Consider the following 26,588-nt stretch of genomic DNA (forward strand, 5'->3'; position numbering starts at 1 on the left):
CCACCCCACCTCCCATAGGCAGTCTGTAGCATAATCCCCCACCCCCTTAGGCTGTCTGTAGCATAATCCCCCCATAAGAAAAAATAAATAAGCACAATACTCACCTCTTTCTCCTCCTAGTTCCCCCGCAGCTCTGAGCACCCGGCCCGCACACATCTTCAGCTCAGGGGGCCGGGTGCCAAGTGATGACATCAGTGACGTCAGACACAGAGGAAGCTATGGGAACTAATGGGAGAGGGAGCTCGCGGTTGCGGTGAATGGTGGGGGGGCCCGATGCTGGCACCGGGGGCCCCCCTCCTGCTCAAGGGCCCCATAGCGGCCGCCAGGCAATGCAGGGACATCGAGTCTCCTTGCTCTGTCCAGAGTGTAACTGTAGCGGCGTGCTGCTCACGCCGCTACAGTTACAATAGTGTAGCTCCGGGTGGGCCCCCTCAGAGTGTGGGGCCCGGGGCAACCGTCCCACCCTGCCCCCGCGGTAGCTACACTACTGCTTGTGATTATTAAGTGTCGTATTGCTCTCCTACCTGAGGTCTAAGTTAGTGACAGCACCTCAAAGATAGATCACCTTTTCATATCTAATGAGCACACATGAATTGGCCAATTTGTGTGCTAAGTACCTAACAATTCATAAGTATAATGTATTTGTGAGTAATGTAGTCTAAAGGGAACCTGAACGACCTTTCCTACCAGTCTCCTTTGCAGCTCGGTTCCTGGTCGCTTCCCCTCATCCGCTGACAATGACTGACAGGTCTCTCCCTATATACACACACTGAGAGAGACATATCATTCCAGAGCAGCGGGCGGGAGGAGCTGCAGGGACCAACCTTTTCTACTAGTCACTCATGAATCCTGGCCCCCGGCTGACTTTTAGGGTAGGGTCACAGGACCATTTTCTCTACATCTGAGAAAAACAGTCCTATTGTTCAGATTCAGACTTTGATCGTTTTCTCCACTCTCTCAGTCCCTGAAAATTGAAGCACACTCAGATGTCATCTGAGTGCGATCTGATTTCTTTCATGGACCTGTACTCGAATGAAAATTGGACATATCTCAGATTTTTTCAGTGGACTACTCAGTCTGGCGAAAAAATTGAACATGTGCACAGCCCCATAGAATATCATACGCACGAGAGCAATCAGTGAAAACCACAGATAGAACTCGTCCAAGAAAATCATTTGTGTGCAAGAGCCCTTATATTAGGTTTTTCTCTGAAATGCTGCAGTGTTTCAGAGTCACAATGTAGTTTTTGTTTCAAATACTTTTCCTTCATGTTTTTTTCACGATATTCGATTTAATGAGAGCATTTGCCCCAAATGTGATGGAATTTATTATCATTTCCTTCCCTTTTCCATCTACTTTTTTCAGAGAATTCAATCTCGCCTTCTTAGAAGCAGCAGCCGGCCGGGTTTCTGCTTTTAAATATTTTCACTGATTTATGAAATAGAAAAAAGTCCAGGTAATGTGAGCAATCAGCCCCCACTAAACCCCAGTGGCCTAATGGATAAGGCACTGGCCTCCTAAGCCAGGAATTGTGGGTTCGAGTCCCATCTGGGGTGCTTCATAAACTTTCTCTCCAACATTTTTTTCTTCCTATATTTCTTTATGGTCTCCATTACGTTATGGGTAATGTTTGTATTAAATAAAAGTAACTTTCTTGAATTTTTCCAGTGATTGTCCTTTATCTACTATAAATTCAGGTATTGCTGATTGTATTATCGACTCTTCTACAAAGAGTTAATATCGTGGTAGAAAATGTAAGGCGAGAAGGTCCAGCGGTTTTATAGTTGTCATCCGCTACTGGAAAATCCCTTTCAATGCTCCCAGTATACAGAATAAAAGAAGAAGAAGATGTAAATCCCAAACAAGCACAACTTCTTCTCTCCGAGCGCCGTGTTACCTGGGGATCTGGTTACTTTGCTTGTCAAGTGAACGCTGCAGCCCATCAGCAGATCAGGTAGATTATCTTTGCTTTCCCATCTGCAGATTACTATGGATCGTCTCCAGAACTGGGAAAAATCCAAAATGATTACAGACAAAATAATCTAGTTTATTGGTTTCATCACAGATTTCCAATTCAGGCCTCAATTTTCCCCTTTGCAACAAAAGAAAGAATTCTGATAAAGCCCCCTATATAAAGCCCCTGTAATACTGATTATAGCCATGCTATTATTTTGAAAATCTGGGTTTACATTTTAGAGAAATGCACTGTTTCATTGTTATGCAAATGAGCCGCAAGTGCAGTGGGCGGGGCCTGCACTTACACTGCTGCTGCTCTTCCCTATTCTCTACCATGGGGAATGATGGCACTGGATCTCGGGAGGAAGAGGCAGGTTACTGAATAAATAGTGACCTGCCAATCACTGTAACAAGACTGGCAGCGGGAGTGTAAGTAGTATATTATTCTTAGGAGTAATGTCAATTTGATTGCAGTAACTCAGCCCAATCATGAAAGATAAAACCTCCTCTGGAAAGGACAGTGAATCTGGATCGGTCCTTACAATTCAGAGGTTCATATACAACAGTCATAAGTAACAGTTAGAGATAATACAATAATTAAGGCAAAAAAACTGACGACCCAGCTCGTAAGAGCTTAAAATCTACAATGATATAGGGTAAGAACCCCTGATTCCAGCAATGTATCACTTACTGTGCAGCTTTTGCAATTTCAATAAAATCAGGGTTTTATCAGCAGATTATCACAATAGCACATGTAGTTCTCCTGCTCTGTATAACCACACCCAAACTGCTGATGGGCAGCTTTCTGCCTATGCAGTGTACACAAAAGCTGTCAATCAGTGGTGTGGGCAGAGTTATACAAAGCTCAGCATTCAGAGCACTGCTAAATCTGCAGCAGATAAAACAGGGATTTTATCAAAACTACAGCAAGCAGCCCAGCAAGTGAAACGTTGTTGAATCAGGATCTCTGTCCCTACATTATGCTGCTCTCAGATAACAGCAAATACCTGGTGACAGATTCCATTTAAAATTAGCCGCAGGCCAAGTTCCAGCCCCTTCCTGAATTGAGCGCTAATGGTTTCCTCTGTGGAAGGGAGGACATTGGCGTCTAAATGATGTAAAAATCATGTGCTCCAGCCTAGATGATCACCCTGTTTCCAGAAAGCATGTACATGTGCAGTGTATCATTTAGCAGTTGTGATTTATGGCTGTTTTTAAAATCATTAAAGATCACCTATCACCGGGTCAAAAGTTTTCAGTTTTTGCCCCTTGTTTTATTCCTGCTGCTCCCCTCATTATTCCTTTATTTTAATCTGTCATACAATTCCAGAGATCTGGGATCTTTACGTTTAGTACAAATTTTTCTGTTCTTTGGCAAAGGGGTGTGGCTCACAGGATTCTCTGTGGGTGTGTCTTTAGGCTGCTCTGCATTATTACCCTGCGAGCAACGCCCCCTTGGTAAAAGACAAAAATTATCACTAAATAAAAATGCCCATATCTCAGGAACTGGATGGTGAATTTCAAAGAGCAAAAAGCGGTAAACTCAGGGGAACAATGGGAATAAAATAGGGGCAAAAACTGCTCAGTTCTGACCTTGGGACGGGTCCTCGTGAAGGCGTTTCTCTGTACAGTAAAGTGCAGTATTTGGTCTGTTCTAAATACAATAAAAAGGTCTTATAACAAATTGTGGGTATTTCTACCCTGACTTCTCCACGCTTGTATAATGGTCAATATGCTGATAGAACTTTCTATATTTCCACTAGGAAAATTAATGTTAAGGCTATGTGCCCACGATGCAGAAATGCTCAGGATTTTTCCTGACCGTTTCTGCATCTCCCTGGCAGAAAAAAACGCATGCGGATTGTACATGTGGATTGTACATGTGGATTGTACATGCGGATTGTACATGCGGATTGTACATGCGGATTGTACATGCGGATTGTACATGCGGATTGCACATGCGGATTGTACATGCAGATTGTACATGTCGATTGTATATGTGGATTGTACATGCGGATTGTACATGCGGATTGTACATGCGGATTGTACATGCGGATTGTACATGCGGATTGTACATGCGGATTGCACATGCGGATTGTACATGCAGATTGTACATGTCGATTGTATATGTGGATTGTACATGCGGATTGTACATGCGGATTGTACATGTGGATTGTACATGCGGATTGTACATGCGGATTGTACATGCGGATTGTACATGCGGATTGCACATGCGGATTGTACATGCAGATTGTACATGTCGATTGTATATGTGGATTGTACATGCGGATTGTACATGCGGATTGTACATGCGGATTGTACATGTGGATTGTACATGCGGATTGTATATGTGGATTGTACATGCGGATTGTACATGCGGATTGTACATGCGGATTGTACATGTGGATTGTACATGCGGATTGTACATGTGGATTGTACATGCGGATTGTACATGCGGATTGTACATGCGGATTGTATATGCGTTTTTCCTGCCAGGGACATGCGGATGTGAAGCGTTCTTCACTTGTATTTCCACATGCGGGTTGACAAGCGCTTTCCAAGCGATTTTAGCATCACTTGGAAAGTGCTTGACAGCTTGGTCACACTATATAAATCCATGCAACCGGCATGGATTTATATACTGTGACCGAAAGAATGGTAAAAAAATAAAAAAAATATATATATACTTACCCTCTAATGGCCCCCGGTGTCTTGCTTCCCTCCGTTCTCCCTTGCCGGCAGCGGTAGACTAAAGGACCTGCCGACTTCAGCGTCGCGTGACCCGTCACATGACTATGACGTCAGCGCAGGTCCTTCAGTCCATCGCGAACTGCCAGCATGCGAGGAGGAGCGCAGCGCGGGCCGCCAGAAGGTAAGTAAATATTTATTTTTTATTTTATTCTTTTTTTTTACAGTTTTCTATGGTACCCAGGTCCGGAGGAGAGTCTCCTCTCCTCTACACCCGGGTACCATCCGCACATTAGAAAGCATGGAATGCGCATCTACATATACAGTGATGCGTAATTCATGCAATCTAATGCAAGTCAATGGCGGCGAAAACGCAGCGCTTCCACAAAATAATTGGTAGTGCTGCGTTTTTTTCCGCAATGATAATCCGCAGTGGAAACTTCTGCAGCATGTGCACAGCACATGCGGATTATCATTGGGGAACATGGCAGACCTTCTACCAAGCGTTTGTTAAGCATTTCTGCAGCGTTTTTGCCGCTGCGGAAATGCTTAAAAAACGCATCGTGGGCACACAGCCTTAGAACTGCCGGTGATATAAAAATATAATTTTCTTTTATTGAAACTTTTCTAGACCTCAGTTTACACTGTTGAAGTTTACAGCTCATCACCAGCCAAAATAGCTCAGTTGGGAGAGCGTTAGACTGAAGATCTAAAGGTCCCTGGTTCGATCCCGGGTTTCGGCAAGAGGAAAAGCATCTTTTAAAGAATATTTTTACATATTCTTCTGCATATAAATAAATAAATTTTGAAGCAATGAAAAAAACATTTTTTAATTTCTTTACTAATTTGAATAGCATAAAAATAAAGTTCAAGACTGTGTTCACATGATGCGTTCCCAATGCATTTTCTTTTTTGCAAAATTAAAAAATATAGTAAAAACGCATCAGTTTACTGCATTGTCATTTTTGTTTGGGAATGTATTGGGTGAACAAGTTCTTAGGGTGAATCCAGTGGTGTTTTTCCAAAATATAGGACCCTCAAAGTCACTTCAAAACTGACTAGGTCTGTGAAAAATAGGACTTGGAAATTTTCTTAAATTTTCTTAAAAAAAAAATTAAATCTTGCTGCTAAATTTTAACTTTTCTAACATCCAAACGAAATAAAAGGAGGTTTGGGAAATGATGCTGACATAAAGTAGACATATACAGTGGGGAAAAAAGTATTTAGTCAGCCACCAATTGTGCAAGTTCTCCCACTTAAAAAGATGAGAGAGGCCTGTAATTGCCATCATAGGTAGACCTCAACTATGAGAGACAAAATGGGAAATCAAATCCTGAAAATCACATTGTCTGATTTGGAAAGAATTTTTTTTTCACATTTTGGTGGAAAATAAGTATTTGGTCAATTAAAAAAGTTCTTCTCAATACTTTGTTATATATCCTTTGTTTACAATGACAGAGGTCAAACATTTTCTGTAAGTCTTCACAAGGTTGGCACACACTGTTGCTGGTATGTTGGCCCATTCTTCCATGCAGATCTCCTCTAGAACAGTGATGTTTTGGGGCTGTCGCTGGGCAACACGGACTTTCAACTCCCTCCAAAGGTTTTCTATAGGGTTTAGATCTGGAGACTAGCTAGACCACTCCAGGACCTTGAAATGCTTCTTACAAAGCCACTTCATTACCTTGGCGGTGTGCTTGGGATCATTGTCATGCTGAAAGACCCAGCCCCGTTTCATCTTCAATCTTCAAGAATTTTTTTCTCGTTACACCGTTTACCGATCGGATTAATTCTTTTTTTATATTGATAGATTGGGTGATTCTGGACGCAGCGATACCAAATATGTGTATGTGTTTTTTTATTATTATTTTATTTTGAATGGCGTGAAAGGGGGGTGATTTAAACTTTTATATATTTTTTATTCTTTTAATATTTTTAAAAACATTTTTTTTTACTTTTTGCATACTTCTATAGTCTCCATAGGATACTAGAAGCAGCAACTGTCCGATCGTCTCTGCTACATAGAGGTGATGAACAGATCACCTCTATGTAGCAGAAATGCTCCTGTGCTTATGAGCACCAACCACTAGGTGGCGCTCATAGCGATCAGTACATGACAACCTCTGGGGTCTGCTGCAGACCCAGGGTTGTCATGCCCACCCATCAGTGACCTGCGATCACGTGAAGGAGTCACCGATGGGCGGGGTAAGTAACGCACTTCCAGCGCGGCGCTGTTAAATGCCGCTGTCAGAGTTTGACAGCGGCATTTAACATTTTAACAGCTGTGGTGGATCGCGATTCCACCCGCGGCTGTTGCGGGCACATGTCAGCTGTAAAAATCAGCTGACATGTGCCTGGTTCAGTGTGGGCTCACCACCGGAGCCCGCGCTGAACGGGGGGTGACAGTCTGGTGCATACTATTATGCCCCAGGCTGTAAAGGGGTTAAGGATATAAGCATTCAAAGTTTGAAAATGACAAATTACTCAAACTTTTCAGCAAACTTTAGATATTTTCACAAAAAAAGCTAAAAACATATCGACTTAAATTTACCGCTAACATAAAGGACAATATGTCACAAATAAACGCTTTCAAAATTATTAAGATATGTTGTAGCGTTCCAGAATTATTAACACAAAGAGTGACACTTGTCAGATTGAAAAAAATGAGCTTGGTCGTTAATCTCAAAAGTGGCTCTGTCACTAAGGGGTTAAAGATCAATAATAAAAATAAATTATGCTACATTTCCATTCATGATAAACACTAATCAGCTTGTAGCTGACTGGTTTGGAAACAGTTAATTCACAGCATTTAGCAGCAGTCAGGATGGCCGAGCGGTCTAAGGTGCTGCGTTCAGGTCGCAGTCTCCTCTGGAGGCGTGGGTTCGAACCCACTTTTGACATCAGTTCTTTTCCTTCCTGACATTGTACAGCTTCTCTCCTGTAATTGATTAGTACATGTTAGAACACATAATAACACTGAAATCTTATATAGAATTTATATGGTAACGCAGCATTGAGCCACAGACCTTCAGCTCTTCTCCCTAAGCTTCTTTTAACTAATTTCAGCCTACAATGATTTCTTAAAGGGACATCTAAGGAATCGAGAATTAAACAAACATTTATTTGTGAGACAACACCTTTAACCCAATCCCTGCCATTGATATGGTATATCGTAATGAGGATATGATGAAGCCTAATCCTATCTATTCTGTGATCCGACCCCATATCGTATCGACAATCAGTGACGACCTGTCTGATCACATTCCTTACTTTACAGCGCAGTTATGTGAGCACTAACACCTGTATATACGGGAATATAGATATACAGCGTTTTACTACATTACTGCAAACAAAATAAACCAATCCCTGTGTGGTATTAAAAGAATAAAGGAACATCAGCTAAAAAACATTTCCACTGATTTATGAAATGTGAAAAAAGTCCAGGTAATGTGAGCAACCAGCCCCCACTAAGCCCCAGTGGCCTAATGGATAAGGCACTGGCCTCCTAAGCCAGGGATTGTGGGTTCGAGTCCCATCTGGGGTGCTTCATAAGCTTTTTCTCCAATATTTTTTTTCTTCCTACATTTCTTTATTGTCTCCATTATGTTAAGGGTAATGTTTGCACTAAGAGCAACTTTCTTGAATTTTACCAGTGATTGTCCTTTATCTACTATAAATTCAGGTATTGCTGATTGTATTATCGACTCTTCTACAAAGAGTTAATATCTTGGAAGAAAACGTAAGGCGGGAAGGTCCAGCGGTTTGGAGCTATGTTCACACATCATGTTTTTTTCAACGTTTTTTGATGCATTTCTTTATGCAAATTTTCAGTTGCGTTTTACAGTACCAGCAAAGTCTATGAGATTCCAGAAATCTCATGCTCATATCATGTTTTTTTTATCAGGATTTTGTGCCTTGGTTGGGTTTTTTGCAAAATATAGCATGTCACTTCTTTCAGTGTTTTTTTCAGCAATTTTTCACCCATTGGAAATAATGGGTGATGAAAAAAATGCTGAAAAAACGCACCAAAAACGCAGGTGTCAGGGTTTTCAGTGTTTTTTCAGCATTTTTTGTGTCAAAACCAGAATGAGACTTTTTTTCACTGAACTTTATGTACATGCATAAAAGAGACAAAAGGACAGTTAAAAAACGCACCAAAAAAAAAGCAAAAAAGCAAGAAAAATCCCGAACAAACCTCCTGGCAAGAGATCAGGTTTTGCTGCAGAATAAAAAGGCAGCAAAAAACGCAATGTGTGAACATACCCTCAAAGGGTTTGTCCACTACTGGAAAATCCCTTTTCAATGCTCTCGGTATACAGAATAAAAGAAGTAAAAACTGTAAATCCCAAACAAGCCCAACTTCTTCTCTCCGAGCGCCGTGTTACCTGGGGATCTGGTTACTTTGCTTGTCAAGTGAACGCTGCAGCCCATCAGCAGATCAGATAGATTATCTTTGCTTTCCCATCTGCAGATTACTATGGATCTTCTCCAGAACTGGGAAAAATCCAAAATGATTCCAGCCAAAATAATCTAGTTTATTGGTTTCATCACAGATTCCAATTCAGGCCTCAATCTTCCCCTTTGCAACAAAAGAAAGAATTCTGATGGGTGAAGATTTCATCCTGTTTCCATTCGCACCCAGAGTAAGACATGTGAGTGAGACATTGGCCCCATTAGTGCTGACATTTTGCTTTTCATAAATTTACACATCGGAAAATCACTGGAAGGAATAGCAAAAGCAGTTTATTGCCAAACAGCATCTTAATGTTACCTGGATCCCTGCAAATAATTACACTGAAATCTGGAATATTGCTCTTAAAGGGAACCTCTCATCAGGTTTTACACCCCAAACTAATGACATTTTTATAAAGTCCCTGTAATGCTGATCACAGAAATACCATTATTTTGAAAATCTAGGTTTACATTTTAGAGAAATGTACTGTTTAATTGTTATGCAAATGAGCAACAAGTGCAGTGGGCGGGGCCTGCACTTACACTGCTGCCTCTCTTCAGAGACAGTGGACAGTGAAGCTGGACCACTGAGCAACAGTCCAGGTCTTTTTCTCCTTGGCCCAGGTAAGACGCTTCTGGCGTTGTCTATTGGTCATGAGTGACTTGACACAAGGAATGTGGCACCTGTAGCCCATGTCCTGGATACGTTTGTGTGTGGTGGCTCTTGAAGCAATGACTACAGCAGCAGTCCACTCCTTGTGAATCTCCCCCAAATTTTTGAATGGTCTTTTCTAAACAATCATTTCAAGGCTGCGGTTATCCCGGTTGTTTGTGCACCTTTTTCTACCACACTTTTTCCTTACACTCAACTTTCCATTAATATGCTTGAATACAGCCCTCTGTGAACAGCCAGCTTCTTTAGCAATGACCTTTTGCGGCTTACCCTCCTTGTGGGGTGTGTCAATGACTACGTTCTGGACATCTGTCAAGTCAGCAATCTGCCCCATGATTGTGGAGCCTACTGAAATAGACTAAGGGACTTTTTTTTAAACACCTAGGAAGCCTTTGTTGGTATTATTTGTTAATTATTCTCATTTTCTGAGATAATGACTTTTGTGTTTTCATTGGCTGTAAGCCATAATCATCAACATTAACAGAAATAAACACTTGAAATAGATCACTCTGTTTGCAATGACTCTATATAATATACGAGTTTCACTTTTTGTATTAAAGAACTGAAATAAATTAACTTTTTGATGATATTCTAATTTTGTGAGAAGCACCTGTACATACTGTAATAGGTCAATTAGGTATTGACCATCGCTGGCTTTTGGCGCACTGAAATGGTTGCTAGTGGTATACTGGGATTGGGCAGAGTGTCAGATTTCAAAACTGTAAAAAAATCTGTTGAGGGATGAAGACATCAGCGAATTCTGTATCATAGCTGGCTGCTGCTTGTTTGTTGGTTTTATAGAATTTAAAGTGAATCAGTCAGCAGTTTTTTTTTATCTTAGAGTAACATGATGTAATAATAATATTCTTTCTTTATATAACGCCAACATATTCCAGAGCACTTTACAATTCAGAGGTTCATATACAACAGTTATAAGCAACAGTTAAAGATAATACAATAATTAACCACTTCGCGCCAGAGCCTGTTTTTGCCTTCGTGACCGGGCCAATTTTTTCAATTCTGACCACTGTCACTTTATGAAGTAATTACTCTGAAACGCTTCAATGGATTCCCCTGATTCTGAGACTGTTTTTTCGTGACATATTGTACTTCATGATAGTGGTAAAATTTCTTTGATATCACTTGCGTTTATTTGTGAAAAAATCATAAATTTGGCAAAAATTTTGAAAATTTTGCAATTTTCAAACTTTGAATTTTCATGCCCTTAAATCAGAGAGATATGTCACACAAAATAGTTAATAAATAACATTTCCCACATGTCTACTTTACAGCAGCACAATTTTGGAACCAAAAGTTTTTTTTGTTGGGAAGCTATAAGGGTTAAAAGTTGACCAGCAATTTCTCATTTTTCCAACAAAATTTACAAAACATTTTTTTAGGGACCACATCATATTTGAAGTCACTTTGAGAGGTCTTTATGACAGAAAATACCCAAAAGTGAACCATTATAAAAACTGCACCCCTCAAGGTGCTCAAAACCACATTCAAGAACTTTATTAACCCTTCAGGTGCTTCACAGGAATTTTTTGGAATGTGGAAGAAAAAAATTAACATTTAACTTTTTTCACAAAAATGTTACTTTAGACCCAATTTTTTTTATTTTTGCAGGGGTAACAGGAAAAAATGGACCCCAAATTTTTTTGTGCAATTTCTTATGAGCGCGTTGATACCCCATATGTGAGGGAAAACCACTGTTTGGGCGCACGGCAGGGTTCGGAAGGGAAGGAGCGCCATTAGACTTTTTGAATGTAAAATTTGTTTGAATAATTAGCAGACGCCATGTTGCATTTGGAGAGCTCCTGATGTGCCTAAACAGTGGAAACCCCCCACAAGTGAGACTATTTTGGAAACTAGACCCCTTAGGGAACTTATCTAGATATGTGGTGAGCACCTTGAACCTCAAGGTGCTTCACAGAAGTTTATAATATTGAGCTGTAAAAATAAAATTTTCACATTTTTACCACAAAAATGTTTTTCATCCCCTAATTTTGCATTATCATAAGGGTAATAGGATAAATTGCACCATGAAGTTTGTTGTGCAATTTCTCCTGAACACGCCGATACCCCATATGTGGAGGCAAACCACTGTTTGGGCGCACGGCAGGGTTTGGAAGGGAAGGAGCGCCATTTGACTTTTTGAATGTAAAATTTGCTTGAATAATTAGCGGACGCCATGCTGCATTTGGGGAGCCCCTGATGTGCCTAAACAGTGGAAACCCCCCACAAGTGACACCATTTTGGAAACTAGACCCCTTGGGGAACTTATCTAGATGTGTGGTGAGCATATTGGGAGATATAATAAACAAATCAGTAGCAGGTGAAGAATTGGTTTTATTTATTTTTTACGTCGTTCCTTGTGCGGTATAAGTGATGAGATTACTTTATTCTTCGGGTCGGTGTGCTAACAGCGATACCAGATTTATATCGGGTTTTTATGACTGACAGCTGTCACACACTAAAAGACACTATTTTTTGCAAAATCTAGTTTTTGCATCGCCATATTTTGAGAGCTATAATTTTTCCATATTTCGGCCAACAGAGTCATGTGACAGCTTGTTTTTTGCGGGACGAGTTGACATTTTTATTGGTACCATTTTTGGGTACGTGACATTTTTTGATCGCTTTCTATTCCGTTTTTGGGAGGTAAACTTAACAAAAACCAAAAACAATTCAGGAATTGTTTTTTGGGTTTTTTTTTATGCCGTTCTGCGTGTGGTAAAAGTGATAAGGCAGCATTATTCTTCGGGTCAGTACGTTTACACCGATACTACACTTACTGTATATTTTTTTATGTTTTGGCGCTTTTACACAATAAAACAATTTTATAGAAAAAATATTTTTTTTGCATCGCTTTATTCTGAGCTATAACTTTTTTATTTTTCGGCTGATGGAGCTGTATGGTGGCTTTTTTTTGTGGGACAAGATGATGTTTTCAGCGGTACCATTTTTATTTCCATTTTGCTTTTTGATCGCATTTTTTTCCACTTTTTGTTTGGCGATATGATGAAAAAGCATAGTTTTTTGCTCCGTTTTTTTTTTATTTTTATTACGGTGTGCACAGAAGGAGTTAATTAATGTGACAGTTTTATAGATCAGGTTGTTTCGGACGCGGCGATACCAAATATGTGTACTTTTTTTTGTTTTTGCATAAATATACGGATTTATCGGTTTAATATTTTATTTATTTATTTTTATTTATTTTGTGATTTTTTTTAACAGTTTGAAAACATTTTTTGACCTTTTTTTTACATTTTTACTTAGTCCCTCTATGGGACATTAATTTTTATTTTTCTGATCACTGATCTCATGTAATGTAATAGACATATATTACAATGTATTAGACCACTGCTGACAGTTTCACACTGTGTCTCCTGCTGGACTCAGCTTGCAGGCTGAGCCTAGCAGGACACCATATATGGCAGATCTGGAGGCGGTCATGTGACCTCCAGCTGCCATAACAACGGCAGGTCCTGGAAGGTATCAGGGGTCGTCAGAGAGGTAAGTAGACGATCCCCTCTCCTCTCACTATCTTCTATATGCCGCGATCACTATAGATCGCGGCATATAGAAGATAGCAAAGGGTTAACATCATTGGGACCTGATCCAATCAGGTCCTGATGATGTTCCCTGTCAGAGCTATCGCTCTGCACCGCACCCGCAGTGTTTTAAGGACCTAAGGGATCCTGAGCGCTGCGGAACCACCCACCATTTTTAAACGTCGGCGCTGCACAGAGCCCAGGCAGCGCCAACGTTTATATACAGTGGGCGGTCGGGAAGCAGTTAAAGCAACAATAATGATGACCCTGCTCGTAAGAGCATCTACAATGATGTAGTGTAAGAGCCCCTGATTCCAGTAATGTATCACTTACTGTGCAGATTGTTGCAATTTCAATAACATCAGTGTTTTATCAGCAGGAGATTATCACTATATGACATGTAGTTCTCCTGCTTCGCATAACCAGACCCAAACCACTGACTGGCAGCTTTCTGCCTATGCAGTGTACACAGAAAGCAGCCAATCAGTGGTGTGGGTGGGGTTATACAGAGCTCTGCATTAGAGAACTGCTAGATCTGCAGTAGATAAAACAGGGATTTTATCAAAACTACAGCAAGCAGCCCAGCAAGTGAAACGTTGCAGAATCATGATCTCTGTCCCTACATTATGCTGCTTTCAGATAACAGAAAATACCTGGTGACAGATTCATTTTAAAATTAGCAGCAGGCCAAGTTCCAGCCCCATCCTGAATTGTGCCCTAATGGTTTCTTCTGTGGGAGAGAGGACATTGGCGTCTAAATGATGTAAAAATCATGTGTGCCAGCTTAGATGATCATCCTGTTTCCAGAAAGCATGTACATGTGCAGTGTATCATTTAGCAGTTGTGATTTATGGCTGTTTTTAAAACCATTAAAGATGACCTATCACCGGGTCAAAAGTTTCCAGTTTTCGCCCCTTGTTTTATTCCCGCTGCTCCCCTCATTATTCCTTTTTTTTGAACCTGTCATACAATTCCAGAGATCTGGGATCTTTATGTTAGTGCATATTTTTCTGTTCTTTGCCAAAGGGGTGTGGCTCACAGGATTCTCTGTGGGCGTGTCTTTAGGCTGCTATGCATTTTTACCCTGCGAGCAACGCCCCCTTGGTAAAAGACATTAAAAAATTATCGCTAAATAAAAATGCCCATATCTCAGGAACAGGATGGGGAATTTCAAAGAGCAAAAAGTGGTAAACTCAGGCGAACAATGGGAATAAAATAGGGGCAAACACTGTTCAGTTCTGACCTTGGGACGAGTCCTCGTGAAGGTGTTTCTCTGTACAGTAAAGTGCAGTATTTTGTCTGTTCTAAATACAATAAAAAGGTCTTGTAACAAATTGTGGTTATTTCTACCCTGACTTCTCCACTCTTGTGTTATTGTCAATATGCTGATAGAACTTTTCTATTTTTCCACTAGGAAAATTAATTTTTAGAACTGCGGTGATATAACAATATAATTTTCTTTTATTGAAACTTTTTTAGACCTCAGTTTACACTGTTGAAGTTTACAGTTGATCACCAGCTGAAATAGCTCAGTTGGGAGAGCGTTGGACTGAAGATCTAAAGGTCCTTGGTTCGATCCTGGGTTTTGGCATATGGAGAGGTATTTTTTTAAAGAATAATTTTACATTTTCTATTGCATTGATTTTCTTCCAGGACTCCACAATTCACAGATCATAAAGACACTTAATATCATAATTTTAAAAATGGCAATCATGGTTTACAAATCTGTAATGTGTGCACCTGATACTGACATCTAGTGGACAATGTGACAACTGCAACATTTCATTACTAATTGTTATTTCCAAATCAAAACTAAACTGATAAAAAATCCAGAAATGTATATGACTCTTTCTAATGAAAGGCTAAAATGCCTATTTTAATTTTTTTCTGATACGTAGATGTCTAGTTTTGTTGGAGTTTTTTTATTAGTATTTTGTGTTATAAGGAATATGTATTGCAGCAAAGAAAAAAATATTTTTTTAATTTCTTTACTAATTTGAATGGCATAAAAATAAAGTTCAAGACTGTGTTCACATGATGCGTTTCCAATGCATTTTTTGCTGTAAACGTAAAAAATATTGTAAAAGCACATCAGTTTTACTGCAGTGTCATTTTTGTTTGGGAATGCATTGTGTGAACAAGTTCTTAGGGTGAATCCAGTGGTGTTTTTCCAAAATATAGGACCTCAAAGTCACTTCAAAACTGACTAGGTCTGCAAAAAATAGAACTTGGAAATTTTCTTAAATTTTCTTAAAAAGAAAATTAAATCTTGCTGCTAAATTTTAACCTTTCTAACATCCTAACGAAATAAAAGGAGGTTTGGGAAATGATGCTGACATAAAGTAGACAACTAGGAAATGTTATTTATTAACTTGTTTGGTTGTCTGACTAGTTGATTTTAGGATATAAGCAGTCAAAGTAAAAAAATTGGTAACATTTAAAAATTTTCAGCAAACTTTAGATACTTTCACAAGAAAAACTAAAAACATATTGACCTCAATTTGCTGTTAATGTAAAGTACAATGTGTCACGGAAAAACACTTTCAGAATCACGGGGATATGTTAAGCATTACAGTGTTATTATCACATAAAGTGACACGTGTCAGTTTTAAAAAATGTGGCTTTGGTCGCTAAGCTCAAAATTGGCTCCGTCACTAAGGAATTAAAAATGAATATTGAAATAAAATAAATCATGATATATTTCCTTTCATCACAAGTAATGCTCATCTTTCTGCTGCTTAGCTTAGAAAGAGTTAATTTACTATAACCAGCGGAAGTCAGGATAGCTGAGCGGTCTAAGGCGCTGCATTCATGTCGCAGTCTCTCCTGGAGGCGTGGGTTCGACTCCCACTTCTGACATCAATATTTTTTTCAAGAAATTGTACAGCTTCTCTCCTGTTATTGATTAGTTGTGGGTCCTCTATTGGCGGCAATCTCAAAATCGATCACTAAAAGTAGAATATTTCGAGAGGTATAGTTTTTAGTGATGAGCGAGCACTAAAATGCTCGGGTACTTGTTGCTCGGGTAGAGCAAATTGGAATACTCGGGTGCTCAACCCGAGCAACGAGCCGAATGTCAGTCTATGGGAAACTCAAGCATTTTTCTGGCGGCTCCCCCTGGCGGTCTGCAGAGGGCCTAAAAATTGCCCAAATCGATGGGAACAGTGCTCAAATGACATGGGAACAGCATGGGGAAGACCCCTGGAAGCATTTCTGACTCCCAGGTCACTGCTGTTAACAACGTTGTCAGAGTATTACGCTACTTTTACGGACTCACAATAACACATACAAAAACGAAACCAAAATGGATTTTCCTGGTAAATATGTTAAGGAACATACTTTCCAGGGTAATGACTTGTATAGAAGGCAAAATAAATAACCAAAACCAAAAATACTCCTCCACACCTTGGGCTATGTTCACACGTTGCGTTTTTGATGTGTTTTTGCACTTTTGCATTGTTTTCAACCAAGACAAATGCATTCACCAGGAAATGTAATTTTAACATTTTACAACCTTATCTGGCCATGTGGTGTGTGACACATCATCAGACACATGCATACAGTGCTGAAAAGACATGGGAACAGCATGGGGAAGACCTCTGGAAGCATCTCTGACTTCCAGGTCACTGCCTAAAAGTGTGCCTATCATAAGTGATCCTTGGCGCATGCGAAGATGCCTCCCGCCATGCACCTGTCGTTGCAGACTTGCAACAATCACCATCCACGTACTTGTCCCACTGCAGCATTCAGTTGTCCCTACCCCATTCCTTGGAATGCAAGCACAAGTAAGCAGGCAGCCAGCCACCGACCCACAGGCTGCAATACTATGCTGCCAAATTTTTGACAGCTGCTTGCACTTGAAATGTGGCCTTTTAAGCTCGTGGAGGTGGAAGCTTTTCACAACCTCATGCCGGTGGCGGCCGAGTGTCCATACTCGGTCCCCAGTCGCCACTATTTTTCCCGGTATCGCCTCCGCCTTCCACAAACACGGGTCCCACAACATTACCCGTGCCCTCCTCAGTGCACTTACTGGGAAGGACCACCTAACCACAAACACGTGGACAGGTGAATGTGGCCAGGGACGGTACGGAGCCAGTCCACAACTTTTTTTTGCTGACAGTTGTCTTTAGCTCGGTGAAAGGACTGGCATAGAGGTAAACCCTATCTAGCCTGCATGTCATTTCTCACAGGAAGTCCTGTAATGAAGCTTGTTGCAGAAGCAATGGCAGCCCGTCCAACATCAATTCGCCCTTGTCGGTGGTGCTTTGACACACACACATCTTTCTTTGCGCATTTATTTTCTTGAATACAGAGTTGGACAATGGCTTGATCTGTAATGCGGTTTGAGAAATAACATGCATAAGCATGGCCGATCCACATTAAAAAAGCAGCTATAGAGTGTCCGGGAACCTTCCCCCACACTTTTCTTAGCCAGGGCTGCTTTTCGGCAGGGTTAAACGGGCCCACCAGAGAAACGGAGACTCCTCCGGCGGGCCCTGGCTTCTCCTTCAGGAGAGTTCATAGTGCCGAGGTGAGGCCATGATGATGATCGAGGCCACCATCTGCTTAGTTTTATGTTACTTGGAATGCAAGTGCAAGTATGCAGCACTTACTGGGAAGGACCACCTAACCACAAACACGTGGACAGGTGAATGTGGCCTGGGATGGTACGGAGCCAGTCCACATCTTTTTTTGCTGACAGTTGTATTTAGCTCGGTGAAAGGACTGGCATAGAGAGAAACCTTATCTAGCCTGCATGTCATTTCTCCCAGGAAGTCCTGTAAAGCCGCTTGCACTTGAAATGTGGCTTTTTAGGCCCATGGAGGCGGAAGCTTTTCACAACCACATGCCTCGTGTCCATACTCGGTCCCCAGCCGTCACTATTTCTCCCGGTGTTGTCTCCGTCTTCTACATGCACGGGTCCCTGAACATTACTGCTGGTACTTTTCTGGGGGAATTTGCTTGCCTCCTACCAGCCTGGAATATTTCCAGAAAACTATGGTACGACGCCATGGTATTAGCACTGCCCCCAGAACCAGTAGCAAAGCCATCCCCAATTTCCTTCTCAGGAATTTTATTTGGTAGACTGAGTGGCTGCCCAAATACATTTTCTCATAAAGGAGCTAAAGATAGAGTGGCAGCAGGTGCAAGTTTCTCCTGCCTGTTAAATATTGGAGGGAGAACAACAGCACATCGGATCAGTGGTTAGTACTGAAGACTTGCAGTGCTGGGAGCCTGGGTTCAAATCCCAGAAAGGACAACATCTGCAAGGACTTTGTTTGTTCTCCCCATGTTTGCATGGGTTTCCACCTCTGTAAAAAAGCAGCCATAGCATGTCCAGGAACCTTTCCACACACTTTTCTTAGACAGGACTGCTTCTCGGCATGGTTGGACGGTCCCACCAGAGAATCCTCTGGTGAGCCTTGGCTTCTGCCTCAGGAAAGTTCATGATAGAGCTAACTTTGCAGCTGCCATGGGGCTCTTGAGCAGGGGAGAAAGGTTAGCCCTCAGAATCAAATCTTCTGGTTGGCACAATGTTTTTCAATCTGAAACAGCTTCTCAGTGGGAGTTGTATTTCACCACAGCCATATTCTTTAGCTCGGTGAAAGGACTGGCATAGAGGGAAACGGTATCTACCCCGGCTGTAATTTCTCCGTCACCAGGTTCTGCCCATTGTCACACACGACCATGTCTGGCTGTATGTTCAGCGGTGAGAGCCACAGATCAGGCTGCTGTGTTACAGCTTTCAACAACTCTGCAGCGCTGGGTGGTTTGTCAATTAAGCACTAAGCATGTTATCTTCAGCACAGCCAGTTGCCGCTTGGCCAAGGCAGTGCTGTCACCTTGTGACTGATGTGGTCATTTCGGAGATGGAGAAGGAGGTGCTTGAGCTGAACAATGTGATTACATTGTTGTTAAATTGGTGACACTGTTTTTTATAATAAAGAAAGATCCTATTGTTTTGTTTTTTTTTAAGTTTTTTTTTTAAGACAAATGCATTCACCGGGAAATGTCATTTTAACATTTTACAACTTTATCTGGCAATGTGGTGTGTGACACATCATCAGACACTTCCTGTTTTATTTATGATGGAGGGACTCTGAAAGTCATAAAGCCTATTTTTATAGGGACATCAGATGGCCCTTACTATTCTTAAAAGGCCAGCAGTTGGCCCTAGCTATTGTTAGAGAGCCATAAGCCGGCTATACTTTGTTGTTCCCATTAATAACAAGTGGGTCTCCTATACTGTTATTGCATATCCAGTGACTGCAAGGTCTGCCAAAAATTTGGACGCAACCCAATACGCCTTTGAAGAGACATAGAGGAGGGTCTCAGTAAAAAAAATGTTCCCATTATAAAGGAGAGGGTTTCCTATAAGTGGTAATGCTCATGCTGTGACTGCAAGGGCTCTCAAAATTTGGGAAAAACCCTCCTAAGAATTTAAAGACACATAGAGCAGGGCCACAGTAATAAGGTACGACATGTTCCCATTAGAAAGGAGAGGGTCTGCTATACAGTTATAGGGTATGCAGTGAGTCTAACGGCTGACAATTTTAGGAAAAACCCCACTAACAATTTAAAGACACACAGAGCAGGGCCACAGTAAAGGTACGACATGTTCCCAATAGAAATGAGAGAGTCTGCTATGCAGTTATAGGGTATGCAGTGAGTCCAACGGCTGACAATTTTAGGAAAAACTCCACTAAGAATTTAAAGACACATAGAGCAGGGCCACAGTAACAAGTACGACATGTTCCCATTAGAAAGGAGAGAGTCTGCTATACAGTTATAGGGTATGCAGTGAGTCCAATGGCTGACAATTTTAGGAAAAACCCCACTAAGAATTTAAAGACACATGGAGCAGGGCCACAGTAACAAGTACGACATGTTGCCATTAGAAAGGAGAGAGTCTGCTATACAGTTATAGGATATGCAGTGAGTCCAACGGCTGACAATATTAGGAAAAACCCCACTAAGAATTTAAAGACACATGGAGCAGGGCCACAGTAACAAGTACGACATGTTCCCATTAGAAAGGAGAGAGTCTGCTATACAGTTATAGGTTATGCAGTGAGTCCAACGGCTGACAACTTTAGGAAAAACCCCACTAAGAATTTAAAGACACATGGAGCAGGGCCACAGTAACAAGTACGACATGTTCCCATTAGAAAGGAGAGAGTCTGTTATACAGGTATAGGGTATGCAGTGAGTCCAACGGCTGTAAAATTTTAGGAAAAACCCCACTAAGAATTTAAAGACACATGGAGCAGGGCCACAGTAACAAGGTACGACATGTTCTAATTATAAAGCAGAGGGTCTGCTATACAGTTATAAAGTATACTGTGAGTCCAACGGCTGACAATTTTAGGAAAAGCCCCACTAACAATTTAAAGACACATGGAGCATGGCCACATTAACAAGTACGACATGTTCCCATTAGAAAGGAGAGAGTCTGCTATACAATTATAGGGTATGCAGTGAGTCCAACGGCTGACCAATTTTAGTAAAAGCACCACTAAGAATTTAAAGACACAAGGAGCAGGGCCACAGTAACAAGTGCGACATGTTCCCATTAGAAAGGAGAGGGTCTGCTATACAGTTATAGCGTATGTGACGCGCCCCCTGGGACATATTCCTTTTTGAGGGGAATACCCGGCACCGGATCAGATGGGGTGTTGTAGTCTCCGAGCGGCTGTGACCCGGTCCCGTGCCCAGGGCGTCAAGCTATGTGTTATGTGGCAGTCCTTACTGATGTTATTAGAGTTCTTTTTGTGTCGACTACGCCACCCGTTGTAATGCGGTCACTGTGGCCGCCGCTGCAGCAGGGTCCGCTGAGGCTGATGGTGGATGTGCAGCTTGGTGGGATAACCCCCAACGGGAGGGGTATAGCCTCAGAGGGGACAGGCGCAGAGGATGGGGGTTGTGGTGGTGCAGCATAGATGATAAAGGAAGACAGAGTCGGGTTGTGCAGTTAAGGGTTTTACTCACTGCTGATGTTCCTGGTCACTCTAGCTCCAAGTGACCACCCGAGCCGTGCTGCGTCCACCAGGTCCTGGATCCGGCCAACCCCCAAACAAGTCCGGAGCGTGGCCCTGAGCTCCCCCTCTGTCCTTTCTTCAGCCGTCCCCACCAGTGATTCACCTAAGTCCAGCTCCCTCGGGCCTTCTGTTGGGCAACCTTTGGCCTTAGGTTCCCTGACCCTTCCTGTGGTGTGCCTTCAGGGTGAATGTAGTGGGTGACCGTGACAGACACTGCCCACGGTCTCCGGTCTCTGGCTGGGGAATGTCTTTACCCCCACCAGCTTGGGTTCCGGTACCCTCTTGCTGACTCCTCACCCGGTGCTCTAATTTGGGTTCTTGGGTCCCTTCTTTGTCTCCCTCTGGGTCTTTCTTCACTCCACTCTCTCTCTTCAGGGCCTCTCTTTCTTTCAGCTGCTCCTCTGCCAGCTTCCGCTCCTCCTCTCCTGCTGACTTGTCCTCTGCACTGACTGACTCTCTGCGTCTGACAGGCTCCTCTGCATCTGACCCTGATCCTAGTTGGTGCCCTCCTTATATATCCCTCTATGTGTGAGCTCAGGTGACCAGCACCCAATGAGCTCCTATCACTACCCAGACTGCTCCCCCTATCTGCCCCTACACTACATGGGATGTTCCTCCCCCCTCCCACTCCAGCCAGGAACAGGCTCGGTCGCACCTGCACATTTCTAAGTGGGAGTGCCGTCGGCCTGCTCCCCGGAAATGGGATGTATGTAGTGCATGCAGTCTATCTGAGCTCAGTTCCACACTCCATCCTTACCCGGGAGTGGAATATCACACCTCTGGCTGAGGTGCAATACCCCTGTAGCAGCCGGATCCTCAGGGTGCTACATTCCCCCCTGGTAAACCACAGCACGTCCTCGGGCTGTAAAGACATAAAACACCATAACATACAAAATTTTTATATAAACATATAAAACATATAAGACATTATATATATAACATATCTTATCAGATAAAACTTTCTCGTAGACTTCTCTTGTCTCTGGTTCCTCCTCCGGACACTGTGCAACGTGTGTCCGGGAAAAGTGCGACAGTCTCTTAGAAAATCTGGTTTTCTTATAAAACCGGTAGGGGGCACTTTAGGACGCGCAACTATATACAGGGAAGTTGGAAGTTGGCCGCTCTCAGTCCTCGGCCAGGTAGAGGGAAGGGAATGGCTGCTCACAGTCCTCAGCCTGTAGGATGAAGGGGTTAACGGGTAAAACAGTTCACTGGTCCCAACGGGGACTATTTTAGCAGCAACAACAGTTCCAGTTCCTTTATACCCTGATTGGGTAACTATTTACAGCTCCTGCTCTGCCGCACTCAACGGCGTCTTCCTCCTGCTCTTTCTTGATATGATGTTTCTTCAGACCCGTCCGGGTCCTCTGGCTCCTCCCAGATGCGGCACTCTTGGTCTTATGGGCGCGGTGGTGGTGGCGCCCAGGTCGCCCGGGCCTTGCGGCCAGGCCTGGGGCACCTGGAAGGTGAAGGGCACCGTTAGGACGGCGGCGCCCTGGGCTACCTGGCCTTGCGGCCAGGCCGGGGGCTCCGCGGAGGTGGGGGGCGCTGTTGGTGGTGCGGCGCCCGGGGGTACTAGGCCTTGCGACCAGGCTGGTGGTATTTCCTGCTTTGTCACGCTCCGGGTCGAGGCGCGTGACGTCACAGGGGTCGCTGCGGCGGCTTCCGGTCGGGGCCTAGTCATTAGCGGTGACATGGCGGTTTCGGGCACAGCAGGGGGACTTTCGGGCTCTGCGACGGGGAGCTGGGGCAGGTGGGCGGTTTCTCGGCTTGGGGTATAGGCGTCCCCTTTACCTGCCTCCATACGTTCGGCTCCCTCCTCGGCGCCGTCTCCGGCCTTGGGTCCTCCCGCGCCATCCTCAGAGGCGGTCTGCTTCCTCTTCCAGGGTAGCGTGCTCCGCTGACTGGTCTCTGCGTGCTGAGCCATCTCCCGGCTCCACTCCGCCAGTATCTCGCGCTGTACCCGGGCCATCCTCCTTGCGAGGCCCTCCAGGGCAGTTTGTGCACACTCCCGGTCTCGGGGGAGCTGCGCTAAGATCTCCGCTAGACCTAGCGGGGTTGTGGACTCTAGCAGGCTCCTGACCATCGGGTCGGTGCTGCTCTGCTCGGCTTCCGGCAGGCTCCTGGCCAGCGGGCCGGTGCTGCTCTGCCCTCCTTCCTCGGTCTCTAGCAGACTCCTGGCCAGCGGGCCGGTGCTGTTCTGCTCTCTTTCCATCTCCGGGTGAGCTTTTCTGCTGCTCCTTTCTAGGCTTCCTGCCTCCGGGTGCGCTCGCTCCAGACTGCTCCAAGCGACACCCATCTTTGTTCTTCTTTCTCGTCTCCTCCCACTTCGAGGGCGGTCCCGGGGCAACTCGGTGACTGTCAGCTCCAGGGGGAGTTCTTTCACGCTGACAGACACCTCCAGCATCACAGTCTCCGTTGGTGGGGGCGGTTTCCACTTTTGGCGCCATTTTCTGTCCTGGCCCACGATGGGAGGTGGCCTCTTGCCCTCCTTTGGCACGCCCATAATGGCGTCCGCTGCTCTTCCAAGGCGGGAAATCTGCGGTTTTGGCGGGAAGCGTCGCCCAGTGGCGGGAAACTCTGCAGATGGCGGGAACAAGTTGGAAATGGCGGACAATCGGCGGGAAACGACTGGTGATGGAGTCCGATGGCGTGGACCCTCCGGAACCGGCAGGAGTCTTCTTTCTGAGGTAAACTTGCACTTTTCTTCAGGCACGCAGTACCCGGGTGTTGCGGGCACGTAATCCTGCCGACTACGCCAAAATTGACGCGCCCCCTGGGACATATTCCTTTTTGAGGGGAATACCCGGCACCGGATCAGATGGGGTGTTGTAGTCTCCGAGCGGCTGTGACCCGGTCCCATGCCCAGGGCGTCAAGCTATGTGTTATGTGGCAGTCCTTACTGATGTTATTAGAGTTCTTTTTGTGTCGACTACGCCACCCGTTGTAATGCGGTCACTGTGGCCGCCGCTGCAGCAGGGTCCGCTGAGGCTGATGGTGGATGTGCAGCTTGGTGGGATAACCCCCAACGGGAGGGGTATAGCCTCAGAGGGGACAGGCGCAGAGGATGGGGGTTGTGGTGGTGCAGCATAGATGATAAAGGAAGACAGAGTCGGGTTGTGCAGTTAAGGGTTTTACTCACTGCTGATGTTCCTGGTCACTCTAGCTCCAAGTGACCACCCGAGCCGTGCTGCGTCCACCAGGTCCTGGATCCGGCCAACCCCCAAACAAGTCCGGAGCGTGGCCCTGAGCTCCCCCTCTGTCCTTTCTTCAGCCGTCCCCACCAGTGATTCACCTAAGTCCAGCTCCCTCGGGCCTTCTGTTGGGCAACCTTTGGCCTTAGGTTCGTTCCCTGACCCTTCCTGTGGTGTGCCTTCAGGGTGAATGTAGTGGGTGACCGTGACAGACACTGCCCACGGTCTCCGGTCTCTGGCTGGGGAATGTCTTTACCCCCACCAGCTTGGGTTCCGGTACCCTCTTGCTGACTCCTCACCCGGTGCTCTAATTTGGGTTCTTGGGTCCCTTCTTTGTCTCCCTCTGGGTCTTTCTTCACTCCACTCTCTCTCTTCAGGGCCTCTCTTTCTTTCAGCTGCTCCTCTGCCAGCTTCCGCTCCTCCTCTCCTGCTGACTTGTCCTCTGCACTGACTGACTCTCTGCGTCTGACAGGCTCCTCTGCATCTGACCCTGATCCTAGTTGGTGCCCTCCTTATATATCCCTCTATGTGTGAGCTCAGGTGACCAGCACCCAATGAGCTCCTATCACTACCCAGACTGCTCCCCCTATCTGCCCCTACACTACATGGGATGTTCCTCCCCCCTCCCACTCCAGCCAGGAACAGGCTCGGTCGCACCTGCACATTTCTAAGTGGGAGTGCCGTCGGCCTGCTCCCCGGAAATGGGATGTATGTAGTGCATGCAGTCTATCTGAGCTCAGTTCCACACTCCATCCTTACCCGGGAGTGGAATATCACACCTATGGCTGAGGTGCAATACCCCTGTAGCAGCCGGATCCTCAGGGTGCTACATATGCAGTGAGTCCAATGGCTGACCAATTTTAGGAAAAACCCCACTAAGAATTTAAAGACACATAGAGCAGGGCCACAGTAACAAGTACGACATGTTCCCATTAGAAAGGAGAGGGTCTGCTATACAGTTATTGGGTATGCAGTGAGTCCAACGGCTGACAATTTTAGGAAAAACCCCACTAAGATTTTAAAGACATATAGAGCAGGGCCATAGTAACAAGTACGACATGTTGCCATTAGAAAGGAGAGAGTCTGCTATACAGTTATAGGGTATGCAGTGAGTCCAACGGCTGACCAATTTTAGGAAAAACCCCACTAAGATTTTAAAGACATATAGAGCAGGGCCACAGTAACAAGTACGACATGTTGCCATTAGAAAGGAGAGAGTCTGCTATACAGTTATTGGGTATGCAGTGAGTCCAACGGCTGACAATTTTAGGAAAAACCCCACTAAGATTTTAAAAACATATAGAGCAGGGCCATAGTAACAAGTACGACATGTTCCCATTAGAAAGGAGAGAGTCTGCTATACAGTTATAGGGTATGCAGTGAGCCAAACGGCTGACAATATTAGGAAAAACCCCACTAAGAATTTAAAGACACATGGAGCAGGGCCACAGTAACAAGTACGACATGTTCCCATTAGAAAGGAGAGAGTCTGCTATACAGTTATAGGGTATGCAGTGAGTCCAACGGCTGACAATTTTAGGAAAAACCCCACTAAGAATTTAAAGACACATGGAGCAGGGCCACAGTAACAAGTACGGACATGTTCCCATTAGAAAGGAGAGAGTCTGTTATACAGTTATAGGGTATGCAGTGAGTCCAACGGCTGTCAATTTTAGGAAAAACCCCACTAAGAATTTAAAGACACATGGAGCAGGGCCACATTAACAAGGTACGACATGTTCCCATTAGAAAGGAGAGGGCCTGCTATACAGTTATAGGGCATACTGTGAGTCCAACGGCTGACAATTTTAGGAAGAGCCCCACTAAGAATTTAAAGACACATGGAGCATGGCCACAGTAACAAGTACGACATGTTCTCATTAGAAAGGAGAGAGTCTGCTATACAGTTATAGGGTATACAGTGAGTCCAACGGCTGACAATTTTAGGAAAAACCCCACTAAGAATTTAAAGACACATAGAGCAGGGCCACAGTAACAAGTGCGACATGTTCCCATTAGAATGGAGAGG

The 26,588-nt window shown here is 44.0% G+C and overlaps 5 non-coding genes across 5 annotated transcripts; all 5 read left to right on the forward strand.

The window, feature by feature from the left end:
* Nucleotides 1-1,483: 1,483 nt before the first annotated feature.
* On the forward strand, nt 1,484-1,556 carry TRNAR-CCU (transfer RNA arginine (anticodon CCU)). Its single transcript has one exon. It is a non-coding gene; the product is annotated as a tRNA-Arg (tRNA).
* Nucleotides 1,557-5,314: 3,758 nt separating this feature from the next.
* TRNAF-GAA (transfer RNA phenylalanine (anticodon GAA)) lies at nt 5,315-5,387 on the forward strand. The gene has a single exon. It is a non-coding gene; the product is annotated as a tRNA-Phe (tRNA).
* Nucleotides 5,388-7,462: 2,075 nt separating this feature from the next.
* Nucleotides 7,463-7,544, forward strand: TRNAL-CAG (transfer RNA leucine (anticodon CAG)). Its single transcript has one exon. It is a non-coding gene; the product is annotated as a tRNA-Leu (tRNA).
* Nucleotides 7,545-8,115: 571 nt separating this feature from the next.
* TRNAR-CCU (transfer RNA arginine (anticodon CCU)) lies at nt 8,116-8,188 on the forward strand. Its single transcript has one exon. It is a non-coding gene; the product is annotated as a tRNA-Arg (tRNA).
* A 6,656-nt stretch (nt 8,189-14,844) lies between these two features.
* On the forward strand, nt 14,845-14,917 carry TRNAF-GAA (transfer RNA phenylalanine (anticodon GAA)). The gene has a single exon. It is a non-coding gene; the product is annotated as a tRNA-Phe (tRNA).
* Nucleotides 14,918-26,588: the final 11,671 nt, after the last annotated feature.

This window comes from Phyllobates terribilis, unplaced genomic scaffold (assembly GCF_046119375.1).
Source record: "Phyllobates terribilis strain yellow unplaced genomic scaffold, ASM4611937v1 Scaffold_65__1_contigs__length_7625178, whole genome shotgun sequence".
NCBI classification, from domain to species: Eukaryota; Metazoa; Chordata; class Amphibia; order Anura; family Dendrobatidae; genus Phyllobates; species Phyllobates terribilis.